Below are 12,540 nucleotides of genomic sequence, written 5' to 3' on the forward strand. Positions count from 1 at the left end.
AGATACCAAAAACAACGGGAAGTACGAACCTGCAGGCTGCGAAAAGGAGACCCCAAACACAGTAAGTTAAGCAAAATGAGAAGACAGAGAAACACACAGCAAATAAAAGAGCAAGGCAAAAACCCACCAGACCTAACAAATGAAGAGGAAATAGGCAGTCTACCTGAAAAAGAATTCAGAATAATGATAGTAAAGATGATGCAAAATCTTGGAAACAGAATAGAGAAAATACAAAAAACGTTTAACAAGGACCTACAAGAACTAAAGAGCAAACAAACAGTGATGAACAACACAATAAATGAAATTTAAACTCTCTAGATGGGATCAATAGCAGAATAACTGAGGCAGAAGAACAGATAAGTGACCTGGAAGATAAAATAGTGGAAATAACTACCGCAGAGCAGAATAAAGAAAAAAGAATGAAAAGAATTGAGGACAGTCTCAGAGACCTCAGGGACAACATTAAACGCACCAACATTCAAATTATAGGGGTCCCAGAAGAAGAACAGAAAAAGAAAGGGACTGAGAAAATATTTGAAGAGATTATAGTTGAAAACTTCCTTAATATGGGCAAGGAAATAGTTAATCAAGTCCAGGAAGCACAGAGAGTCCCATACAGGATAAATCCAAGGGGAAACATGCAAAGACACATATTAATCAAACTATCAAAAATTAAATACAAAGAAGACATATTAAAAGCAGCAAGGGAAAAACAACAAATAACACACAAGGGAATCCCCATAAGGTTAACAGCTGATCTTTCAGCAGAAACTCTGCAAGCCAGAAGGGAGTGGCAGGACATATTTAAAGTGATGAAGGAGAAAAACCTACAACCAAGATTACTCTATTGAGCAAGGATCTCAGTCAGATTTGATGGAGAAATTAAAACCTTTACAGACAAGCAAAAGCTAAGAGAATTCAGTACCACTAAACCAGCTTTACAACAAATGCTAAAGGAACTTCTCTAGGCAGGAAACACAACAGAAGGAAAAGACCTACAATAGCAAACCCAAAACAATTAAGAAAATGGGAAAGGAACATACATATCGATAATTACCTTAAATGTAAATGGATTAAATGCTCCCACCAAAAGACACAGACTGGCTGAATGGGTACAAAAACAAGACCCGTATATAGGCTGTCTACAAGAGACCCACTTCAGACCTAGGGACACATACAGACTGAAAGTAAGGGGATGGAAAAAGATATTCCATGCAAATGGAAATCAAAAGAAAGCTGGAGTAGCAATTCTCATATCAGACAAAATAGACTTTAAAACAAAGATTATTACAAGAGACAAAGAAGGACACTACATAATGATCAAGGGATCGATCCAAGAAGAAGATATAACAATTGTAAATATTTATGCACACAACATAGGAGCACCTCAATACATAAGGCAAATACTAACAGCCATAAAAGGGGAAATCGACAGTAGCACAATGATGGTAGGAGACTTTAACACCCCACTTTCACCAATGGACAGATCATCCAAAATGAAACTAAATAAGGAAACACAAGCTTTAAATGATACATTAAACAAGATGGACTTAAGTGATATTTATAGGACATTCCATCCCAAAACAATAGAATACACATTCTTCTCCAGTGCTCATGGAACATTCTCCAGGATAGATCATATCTTGGATCACAAATCAAGCCTTGGTAAATTTAAGAAAATTGAAATCGTATCAAGTATCTTTTCCAACCACAATGCTATGAGACAATGCTATGAGACATCTCGTCTCACAATGTTATGAGACGAGATATCAATTACAGGAAAAGATCTGTAAAAAATACAAACACATGGAGAGTAAACAATACACTAGTTAATAACGAAGTGATCACTGAAGAAATCAAAGAGGAAATAAAAAAATACCTTGAAACAAATGACAACGAAAACACGATGACCCAAAACCTATGGGATGCAGCAAAAGCAGTTCTAAGAGGGAAGTTTATAGCAATACAATCCTACCTTAAGAAACAGGAAACATCTCAAATAAACAACCTAAACTTACACCTAAAGCAATTAGAGAAAGAAGGACAAAACAACCCCAAAGTTAGCAGAAGAAACCATAAAGATCAGATCAGAAATAAATGAAAAAGAAATGAAGGAAACGATAGCAAAGATCGATAAAAGTAAAAGCTGGTTCTTTGAGAAGATAAACAAAATTGATAAACCATTAGCCAGACTCATCAAGAAAAAAAGGGAGAAGACTCAAATTTCTAGAATTAGAAATGAAAAAGGAGAAGTAACAACTGACACTGCAGAAATACAAAGGATCATGAGAGATTACTACAGGCAACTCTATGCCAATAAAATGGACAACCTGGAAGAAATGGACAAATTCTTAGAAATGTACAACCTGCCGAGACTGAACCAGGAAGAAATAGAAAATATGAACAGACCAATCACAAGCACTGAAATTGAAACTGTGATTAAAAATCTTCCAACAAACAAAAGCCCAGGACCAGATGGCTTCACAGGCGACTTCTACCAAACATTTAGAGAAGAGCTAACACCTATCCTTCTCAAACACTTCCAAAATATAGCAGAGGGAGGAACACTCCCAAATGCATTCTACGAGGCCACCATCACCCTGATTCCAAAACCAGACAAAGATGTCACAAAGAAAGAAAACTAAAGGCCAATATCACTGATGAACATAGATGCAAAAATCCTCAACAAAATACTAGCAAACAGAATCCAACAGCACATTAAAAGGATCATACACCACGATCAAGTGGGGTTTATCCCAGGAATGCAAGGATTCTTCAATATATGCAAATCAATCAATGTGATACCCCATATTAACAAATTGAAGGAGAAAAACCATATGATAATCTCAATGGATGCAGAGAAAGCTTTCAACAAAATTCAATACCCATTTATGATAAAAACCCTGCAGAAAGTAGGCATAGAGGGAACTTTCCTCAACGTAATAAAGGCCATATGTGACAAACCCACAGCCAACATCGTACTCAGTGGTGAAAAACTGCAACCATTTCCACTAAGACCAGGAACAAGACAAGGTTTCCCACGCTCACCACTATTATTCAACATAGTTTTGGAAGTTTTAGCCACAGCAATCAGAGAAGAAAAAGAAATAAAAGGAATCCAAATTGGAAAAGAAGAAGTAAAGCTGTCACTGTTTGCAGATGACATGATACTATACATAGAGAATCCTAAAGATGCTACCAGAAAACTACTAGAGCTAATCAATGAATTTGATCAAGTAGTAGGATACAAAAGTAATGCACTGAAATCTCTAGCATTCCTATACACTAATGATGAAAAATCCTGAAGTTAACTTAAGAAAACACTCCCATTTACCATTGCAACAAAAAAGAATAAAATATCTAGGAATAAACCTGCCTAAGGAGACAAAAGACTTGTATGCAGAAAACTATAAGACACTGATGAAAGAAATTAAAGATGATACAAATAGTTGGAGAGATATACCATGTTCTTGGATTGGAAGAATCAACATTGTGAAAATGACTCTACTACCCAAAGCAATCTACAGATTCAATGCAATCCCTATCAAACTGCCACTGGCATTTTTCACAGAACTAGAACAAAAAATTTCACAATTTGTATGGAAACACGAAAGACCCCGAATAGCCAAAGCAATCTTGAGAACGAAAAACAGAACTGGAGGAATCAGGCTCCCTGACTTCAGACTATACTACAAAGCTACAGTAATCAAGACAGTATGGTACTGGCACAAAAACAGAAAGATAGATCAATGGAACAGGATAGAAAGCCCAGAGATAACCCCACGCACATATGGTCACCTTATCTTTGATAAAGGAGGCAGGAATGTACAGTGGAGAAGACAGCCTCTTCAATAAGTGGTGCTGGGAAAACCGGACAGGTACATGTAAAAGTATGAAATTAGATCACTCCCTAACACCATACACAAAAATAAACTCAAAATGGATTAAATGGCCTAAATGTAAGGCCAGATACTATCAAACTCTTAGAGGAAAACATAGGCAGAACACTCAATGACATAAATCACAGCAATATCCTTTTTGACCCACCTCCTAGAGAAATGGAAATAAAAACAAAAATAAACAAATGGGACCTAATGAAACTTAAAAGCTTTTGCACAGCAAAGGTAACCATAAACAAGACGAAAAGACAACCCTCAGAATGGGGGAAAATACTTGCAAATGAAGCAACTGACAAACGATTAATCTCTAAAATTTACAAGCCGGTCATGCAGCTCAATATCAGAAAAAGAAACAACCCAATCCAAAAATGGGCAGAAGACCTAAGCAGACATTTCTCCACAGAAGATATACAGATTGCCAACAGACACATGAAAGAATGCTCAACATCATTAATCATTAGAGAAATGCAAACCAAAACTACAATGAGATATCATCTCACACCAGTCAGAATGGCCATCATCAAAAAATCTAGAAACAATAAATGCTGGAGAGGGTGTGGAGAAAAGGGAACCCTCTTGCACTGTTGGTGGAAATGTAAATTGATACAGCCACTATGGAGAACATTATGGAGGTTCCTTAAAAAACTTAAAACAGAACTACCATATAACCCAGCAATCCCACTACTGGGCATATACCCTGAGAAAACCATAATTCAAAAAGAGTCATGTACCACAATATTCATTGCAGCTCTATTTACAATAGCCAGGACACTGAAGCAACCTAAGTGTCCATTAACAGATGAATCGATAAAGAAGATGTGGCACTTATATATAATGGAATATTACTCAGCCATAAAAAGAAACGAAATTGAGTTATTTGTAGTGAGGTGGATGGACCTAGAGTCTGTCATACAGAGTGCAGTAAGTCAGAAAGAGAAAAACAAATACCGTATCCTAACACATATATATGGAATCTAAGAAAAAAAAAATGGTCATGAAGAACGTAGGGCCAAGACGGGAATAAAGACACAGACCCACTAAAGAATGGACTTGAGGAAATGGGGAGGGGGAAGGGTAAGCTGGGACAAAGTGAGAGAGTGGCATGGACATATATACACTACCAAATGTAAAACAGATAGCTAGTGGGAAGCAGCCGCATAGCACAGGGAGATAAGCTCGGTGGTTTGTGACCAGCTAGAGGGGTGGGATAGGGAGGTTGGGAGGGAGATGCAAGAGGGAAGAGATATGGGAACATATGTATATGTATAACTGATTCACTTTATTATAAAGCAGAAAGTAACACACCATTGTAAAGCAATTATACTCCAATAACATTGTTAAAAATATATATATATATATATTCACCTCTAAACGTATCTGCTGGCCACTGAAGTAGGTAAAGGCATCCTGGATGGCAAGAGGGATTCTTGACTTTTCTGTAATTCTAGTCCACATTCAGTGGAAAGAACTCTTGAATTGGGGTTAGATAAATAAAATCTCGGGGAAAAGATTTTGAGCAACACATACTCTGGCAAAATAGATAATTCCTCTGTAATGTTATTGGAGATTTTATTGAGGACGTTTTTCTTTGACAAAAGTATTTGAAAGAAAATAGTTCAAGAGTAAAATCATGGCTCTGACGAAGAGAACTTACTACGAGTTTTCATTAGATTGGAAGCTTGTGGAAGAAAATGGTTATGGTTCCATGGGTTTTCTGCACTGCCTGCCAAAGCTCAGATGCTCAATGAATATTATTACTATCACTAGGGGAAAAGTTGGTGAAGGTGGCTATGCTGTGCCTATTGACAAAGTTACATAAGTTTTTCCCAGCCAAGCAATGACAAGAAGTAACCAACTACTGCTACCATTTTTCAGATAATGGATTATTGGGGGATTTGTCTTTTAAACACTTTTCAATTCCTACCAGTTGGTTTTAAGAACAGATTGAGATGACTTAAGGCTTAAGACTCTTTATGGCATTCTCAAACACCTTGGTCCAAAACAGATGCTACAAACCAGACTGGCTGTAGATTCTTTAAATTCCTCCCAAACAACAGTATTAGCATTAAGCTCCTCATCTATGCCACTGAAGAGAACTGCCAAATTCTGAAAGCAGATTTTCCAATAAAGATTAAATGAGTACCATTTTACATTTTGCTTACTCCATTAACATCAAATAAGTAGGTTCTAACCAAAACACAGCATAAAATTCCATATCGTATGATTCACAGCTCTGGAAAAGAGAGAAAAGCCTGTTCAGAATATTTTTTAACATTTTTGCATCTCCTAGTTTAAGCCTGAAGCCAATTTGTCGAATGAATGTAAACCATATATCTGCCAAATAGCCTTTTTTAATGTTTTAACCTCTGCTTTAAACTTCTTATTTTCACCAATTTGCGTTTGCTTTTTTTCTTTTTTTTCCTCAGTATAGACTGAGTGATTCAAGTAATGCATACTCTTCATAGATCACGAAGTAGAAGAATTAAAAATAACACCACAACTTCATATTCATATAGTGCTTTCAACATATCAACATGTTTTGATGTCTACAACAGCAACAGCATTCAATTCTAGTAATTGTCCAAGGCGGCCAATCACAAAGGGTCAATAGATAAACAGACGCTCCACGAATCAGACACCTCACCCAAGCCACCTATCATATTCAAGGTTGAACATCTGGCATAATTTGCTTCCTAACTCCTCAGACTATATCCTTTCACTATATCCACACTGTCTAGGAAAATAAAAGCCTGGAAAGTAAAAAGTCATGGTACCACTGACCCACCCTCATGGATAACAAAATAAATTGGTAAAGGACAGCGTACAATAGAATATTTCTGTTGAACACGCCCAAGAGAGGTAGCTCAAATGGTGCATATAGTATTAAGAACATCTTCACTGACAGTAAATATCGTGTGTTATTGAATGGCCCCAAAGATACTGGAGTTGAATAAAAGACCAATGGAATTCATTTTAGAAGGTGTTTATTTCCATTTTTGAAGGAGGGGAAATGGTCTTCACATCATCACACATGTCCCCACATAAGAAAAGATGGAATATTCCTATGTTGGTGCAAATGCATCTCAAAAATAACAAGTAATATAGCTTCCCCCAAGCTGAGGGTAGTGTGTATTAGATGTTTTTAGACCACAAGTCAGCATTTAGAAAGTACATTATTACTTTGGCATAAATGATTCATAAATAGGTGAATGTGTCTTCAAAGAGAAGAGCAAAGCTCTGGGGTGGTCTTTATGAAGTGTGTGCCATGCCAGCCTTTTTCTGGTAGGCCCTAGGGTTGGTCATGGAGTGGACAGCTCGGTCAGTCCTCACGCACACTGAAGCCTCATCAGAAGCTCCAGGTCCTCAAACATGATAGAATCAAGAGCTAGGAGATCCTTCATATGCAAGGATTAGAACTAACCAAGGCTTCAACACCTCAATGTATAATCACTTCTTAAGCTATCCCTGCTTTCTGAGGCCAAAGATTTAGGGGCAGGGTATTGAGAAAGGCAGAAGAGATACAAGAAGGACAGTAGCGAGAAAGCTCCTTTCAAGGCATAAATCAGATCATGTCACTCTGCTTTAAACCTCCAGTGGCTTCCCATCTTACTCAGAGAATAAGCCAGAACCTTCACTGTGGCCACATGATCTGACCTTCCCTCCCTCCACTCCACAACCCTCTCCCATCCATCCCCACTTCCTCCAGGCATACTGCCCAGTGCTTAAACATGCTAACCACACTTCTACCTCAGAGCCTTTGCACGTGCTATTTCTTCTGCCTGGTACCCTCTTTCCCTAGACCAGGAGTTGTCGAACTTTTTAAGGCCAGATAGTAAATTGGTTAGGCTTTGCAGGCCATATCGCCTCTGCTGCAACTACTCAACTCTGCTCTTATGGTATGAAAACAGTTATAGACAATGTGTGCACAAATGGATGTGGCTGTGTTCCAACAAAACTTTATTTACAGAAGCAAGTGGCAGGCCAGATCTGTCCTGTGGGCCGTACTTTGCCAGCCCTTACTCTAGATACACTCAGGGCTTTAATTCACTGATTTAATTAACACACTCACTGATTGAATTCAGGTCTCTGCTCCAATGTCTTCTTATCAGAGAAGCTTTCTCTGACCATCCTATATAAACTAGTAGCCTCTAACCACTATAATCATTCCTGCCTTATATTTTACATAGCATTTGTCACTTTCCAAATGATGCTTTTATATACTTATTTCTTGTTTCTCTCTCTCTCTCTCCCCCCCCCACCCCCCCCACACACACTTAAAGGACAGCTTCATGTAAGAAAGTAGAAACATAGGTTCAGTGTTGTATTCCCAAGGTCTAGATCTGTGCCTGGCACTTAGTAGGTGGTTAAATCAGTACGGTATTTCTTCAGTGAATATTGAATACTTATTAAGAACTTAATTGAGTGTTGCATGAGAGGCTCAGAGAACTAAGGAACCTATTACTAGCCAGTTAGATAAAAATTGCTGTGAAAACTTAAGCAGGTTTGGGGTCTGTAACAATGAAAGAATTGCACTAGATTAGGATTTTTCAAAGTGTGTTCTGAAAAACCCTAATTCTACAGATCCTTAAGGGTCTGGGACATTAGCAGTTCTGCCTGTATTAAGTTTTTGTAATAGTTTCCCATTGACCTTTTCCCTTCACTTTTTTATCAGAAGGCATGGGCCTTCTAAGACATGGAGCTCTGAGAGGGGGTCTGCTGCATTTCAGATATATTTACATACTTTCCTTTATTCCCATCGTATAGTAGCAACTCAATTTCCTCTTGATCCTCAGGAACAATCACCCCAGCTAGCACATAACCCCCTTCTTTGCCTGTCAATTGCTGCAGAAGGAGCCCAGAGTGCCAGGTGACTGTCTCGACTTCCAGTGCCATTGCTGTGTCACTTGGAGGAAGCAGAGGCAGAGATTCCAGAAAAGGCTATAGATTTGAGGCTTCCTAGCTAAAAACTCTTAAACCATAATTTTCAAATCATGACTCTCATACAAATATAAAATTAACACAAGTCAAAAATTGTATTTAACTTATTAGTTGATTTAAAAAAAAAACAGTAAAGTATTAAAACCAGTCCTAAGAGAATTTGAGAAGTTAGGTATTTATAAGCACTGTTAGAATAAAGTTTTCTGGCCTTAGAAACCAAACTGGTCGATGTCCAACAGGCCATAAGCAGTAACCTTTGGAGTTCTCTCTTCTTCAGACAGAAATTATTCACATTTCTACTGAACAAAATTCTGCACGTTCACCTCTGCCTCTACAGAGTGGTAAAATGGCCCAGATAACGCAATGTCAAGCCCAGCACCGCGCCGAAAGAACGCTTGTAACCCCCCCCCTTTGCAGTTCAAACTTAATGCCTAACTATTTTCTGACTATTAATACCATATCTTATCAGGACCAAAACACATAGCATTAGAGTGACATGCCTCATACCACACAGCACGTTAATGTAACTTTGGGCTCAGAAACCAAAACACACTGAGTGCTATCCCAGTTCCTTTCTAAATACTCCCATCAGCTTTTGCCATGTATACCAGGTAGAAAAATTTAGAAAGGGAAGTTTTTCTCCTTCAAATTATTCTACCTCTATGTAGTTATTTGCCCATTCTTCTGGAAGGCAGGTGGCATCGTTGTAAAGGTATAGTTTGTGGAGTCAGATCTGAGTTTAAACTCTCCCTTGGTCTCATATCTGCAGGCTGTCCTTGGGGAAAGCTTTAATGCCCCAGTACTGAAGATATTGTAAAATACATATAACAATAATATCTACCTTATACATTGTAGGTAAGGGCTAAATTGATTGGTACCCGAATAAACATTAGTTCTAACTTCCCTTCCTACCCACCTTTAATTAATAATGTTTTATTTCACTACAGACATCATTCAGAATCTATCACCTATGAATGAAGTCCATTCTTGTGTGGTCTACTGTAACTCTTACAATTTTAAATTATCATCTAAACATCAAAAAGCCTGACTGAAAATGAAAAGACTCTATCTATAGACAGTCTGAATAAACTTCTTTGGTAAAAGGGGACAATAGAGTTTTTATTGTTTCACTTTGACCTAATACAGAAAGGAAAACATTTTCCTGATTTAAGTGTTGAAAATGCCTAAGTTGGCATACCAAGGCCAGTGGGAGGAACTTATTAGGAGGACTTTTGCTGTATATAACTAACATTTGTGCAGCACAAGGACAGTTTACAAATTGCTTTCACACAAATTCTGCCAGATCATCCTGTGATCACAGGAATGGTGGCCTTGGTCAGTTTATTCTCCTGTAAAATAGAGAAGAATCGTTTCCCATCAGAGACCCTAGCATGGAGTTAGCCTGCGGTACATGACAACCATCATCATCACTGCCATCAGCAGCAGCATCACCACCATCATTACCATCAACATCATCACCATCATCATTCTAGGGATAAGGAAACTGAAACATAGTACAGTTAAGGGACTGATCCACTGTCACAGAGGCAGATCCATTCACCATGTCCTAGTGTGTGACTCTAGGCAATGTCTTCAGCCCATTTTTTTGATTGGGTTGTTTTTTTGATTGGGTTGTTTTTTTGATGTTGAGTTGTACGGGCTCTTTATACATTCTGGATATTAACCCCTTGTTGGTCACATCATTTGCAAATATTTTCTCCCATTCTGTAGATTGTCTTTTTGTTTCATTGATGGTTTCCTTTGCTGTGCAAAAGCTTTTAAGTTTAATTAGGTCTCATTTGTTTATTTCTGCTTTTATTTCTTTTGCCTTAGGAGACAGCTCCAAAAAATATTGCTACGATTTATGTCAAAGAGTGTTCCGCCTATGTTCTCTTCTAGGAGTTTTATTATTTCCAGTCTTACATTTAGGTCTTTGATCCATTTTGAGTTTATTTTTGTATATGGTGTGAGAGAATGTTCTAATTTCATTCTTTTTCATGCAGCTGTCTGGTTTTCCCAGCACCACTGACTGAAGAAACTGTCTTTTCTCCATTGTATATTCTCGCCTCCTTTGTAGTAGATTAACTGACCATAGGTGCCTGGGTTTATTTCTGGGCTCTCTATTCTGTTCCACTGATCTATATGTCTGTTTTTGTGTCAGTACCATACTGTTTTGATTACTGTAGCTTTGTAGTATAATCTGAAGTCAGGAAGAGTGATACCTCCAGCTTTCTTCTTTTTCCGCAAGATTGCTTTGGCAAGTTAGGGTCTTTTGTGGTTCCATATACATTTTAGAATTATTTGTTCTAGTTCTGTGAAAAATGTCATGGGTATTTTGATAGGGATTGCATTAAATCTGTAGATTGCTTTGGGTCGTATGGCCATTTTAGCAATATTAATTCTTCCAATCCAAGAGCATGGGATGTCTTTCCATTTCTTTGTATCATCTTCAATTTCCTTCATCAATGTTTTACAGTTTTCAGAGTATAGGTCAGTATGACTTCATCTTAACTAATTATAACTACAAAGATCCAGTTTTCAAATAAGGTCACAATCTGAGGTTCTAAGTGGACATGAATTTGGGGGGAACACTATTCAATCCAGTACAGGCACCAATTGTGTTTAATTTTTTACAGTCCTCTCGGCACGTAGCCCAGTGTAAGGTACATACATACAGATTCAGCCAGATATAGCTTAGTGGTTGGGCATGCAGGTGCTGGAGTGAGACTGCCTGGGATCAAATCTTTGTTCTGCCTTTACTAGCTGTGAGCCTTTGGGAAAACGTTCCAAACTTTCCATGCATTGGAGTCCTAATGTGAAAAGAGTACTGATTTCACAGAGTTCTAATGAGATTTAAATCTGTCAATTCATGTCAAGTGTTTGGAACAACCATTAGCCTGTAACAAGTGTTCAGCAAATAGTATTAGCATTATTTTTAGAGGAAAAAACATAATATTTGTTAAATAAAATAATGAAATCAAGGAGTGTCAGAAAGCACTGAAAACAGCTTATGTTCAAGCTGTTGACATTATAAAATATTTTCACATCAGCCCTTTGTCTGTGCACAGTCTTTTTAGAGCATGAATGAACATTCAATTTAAAAGCGAGAAGGGCTATAGGAGAAAAGAAGGTGAAAAGGAAAAGCTTGCTTTTCCTTCTCCCTCAGGGGGAAAAAAATTCAACAGAGCCATGGAGAAGCAGTATTATTTCTAAGAGACCAATGCTAGGAAAATGGAATGCTTTTCTGAAAGAAAGGAGATTAATACCTGGAGGGTCTAAAATGTAATTATGGTATTGATTTCAGGAAAGCCTTGGATGGATCTTTTTTTTTTTTTTCCTTTTTGCTCTCCAGTATCATTAAAATGGGCTCACATGTAAGGGTCTGCAGACTGTAAATATCGGAACAGCACACATCAACACAGGTAAAAAAAAGTCCTGTTAGTGGATCCTGGGAGGTATCAAAGTGACATTCAATACATGGTGCTCCCATTGGTTCCCTCTTACCAGGAATTTTCTAAATGGCTTTACCGACTGGTTTAACAAGCTGTTAATGAAGCGGTAAGGCAACACCGGGCGGCAAATCAACCTGAAGTTACCGTGACCTAGATCCACCCAGCCTGTGTGTTGACTGCGGGTGAGAACCCTAAACCCACATAGCACAGGGAGATCAGCTTGGTGCTTTGTGACCACCTAGGGGGGTGGG

Source organism: Grampus griseus (genome assembly GCF_964374135.1).
Source record: "Grampus griseus genome assembly, chromosome: X".
Taxonomy (NCBI): Eukaryota; Metazoa; Chordata; class Mammalia; order Artiodactyla; family Delphinidae; genus Grampus; species Grampus griseus.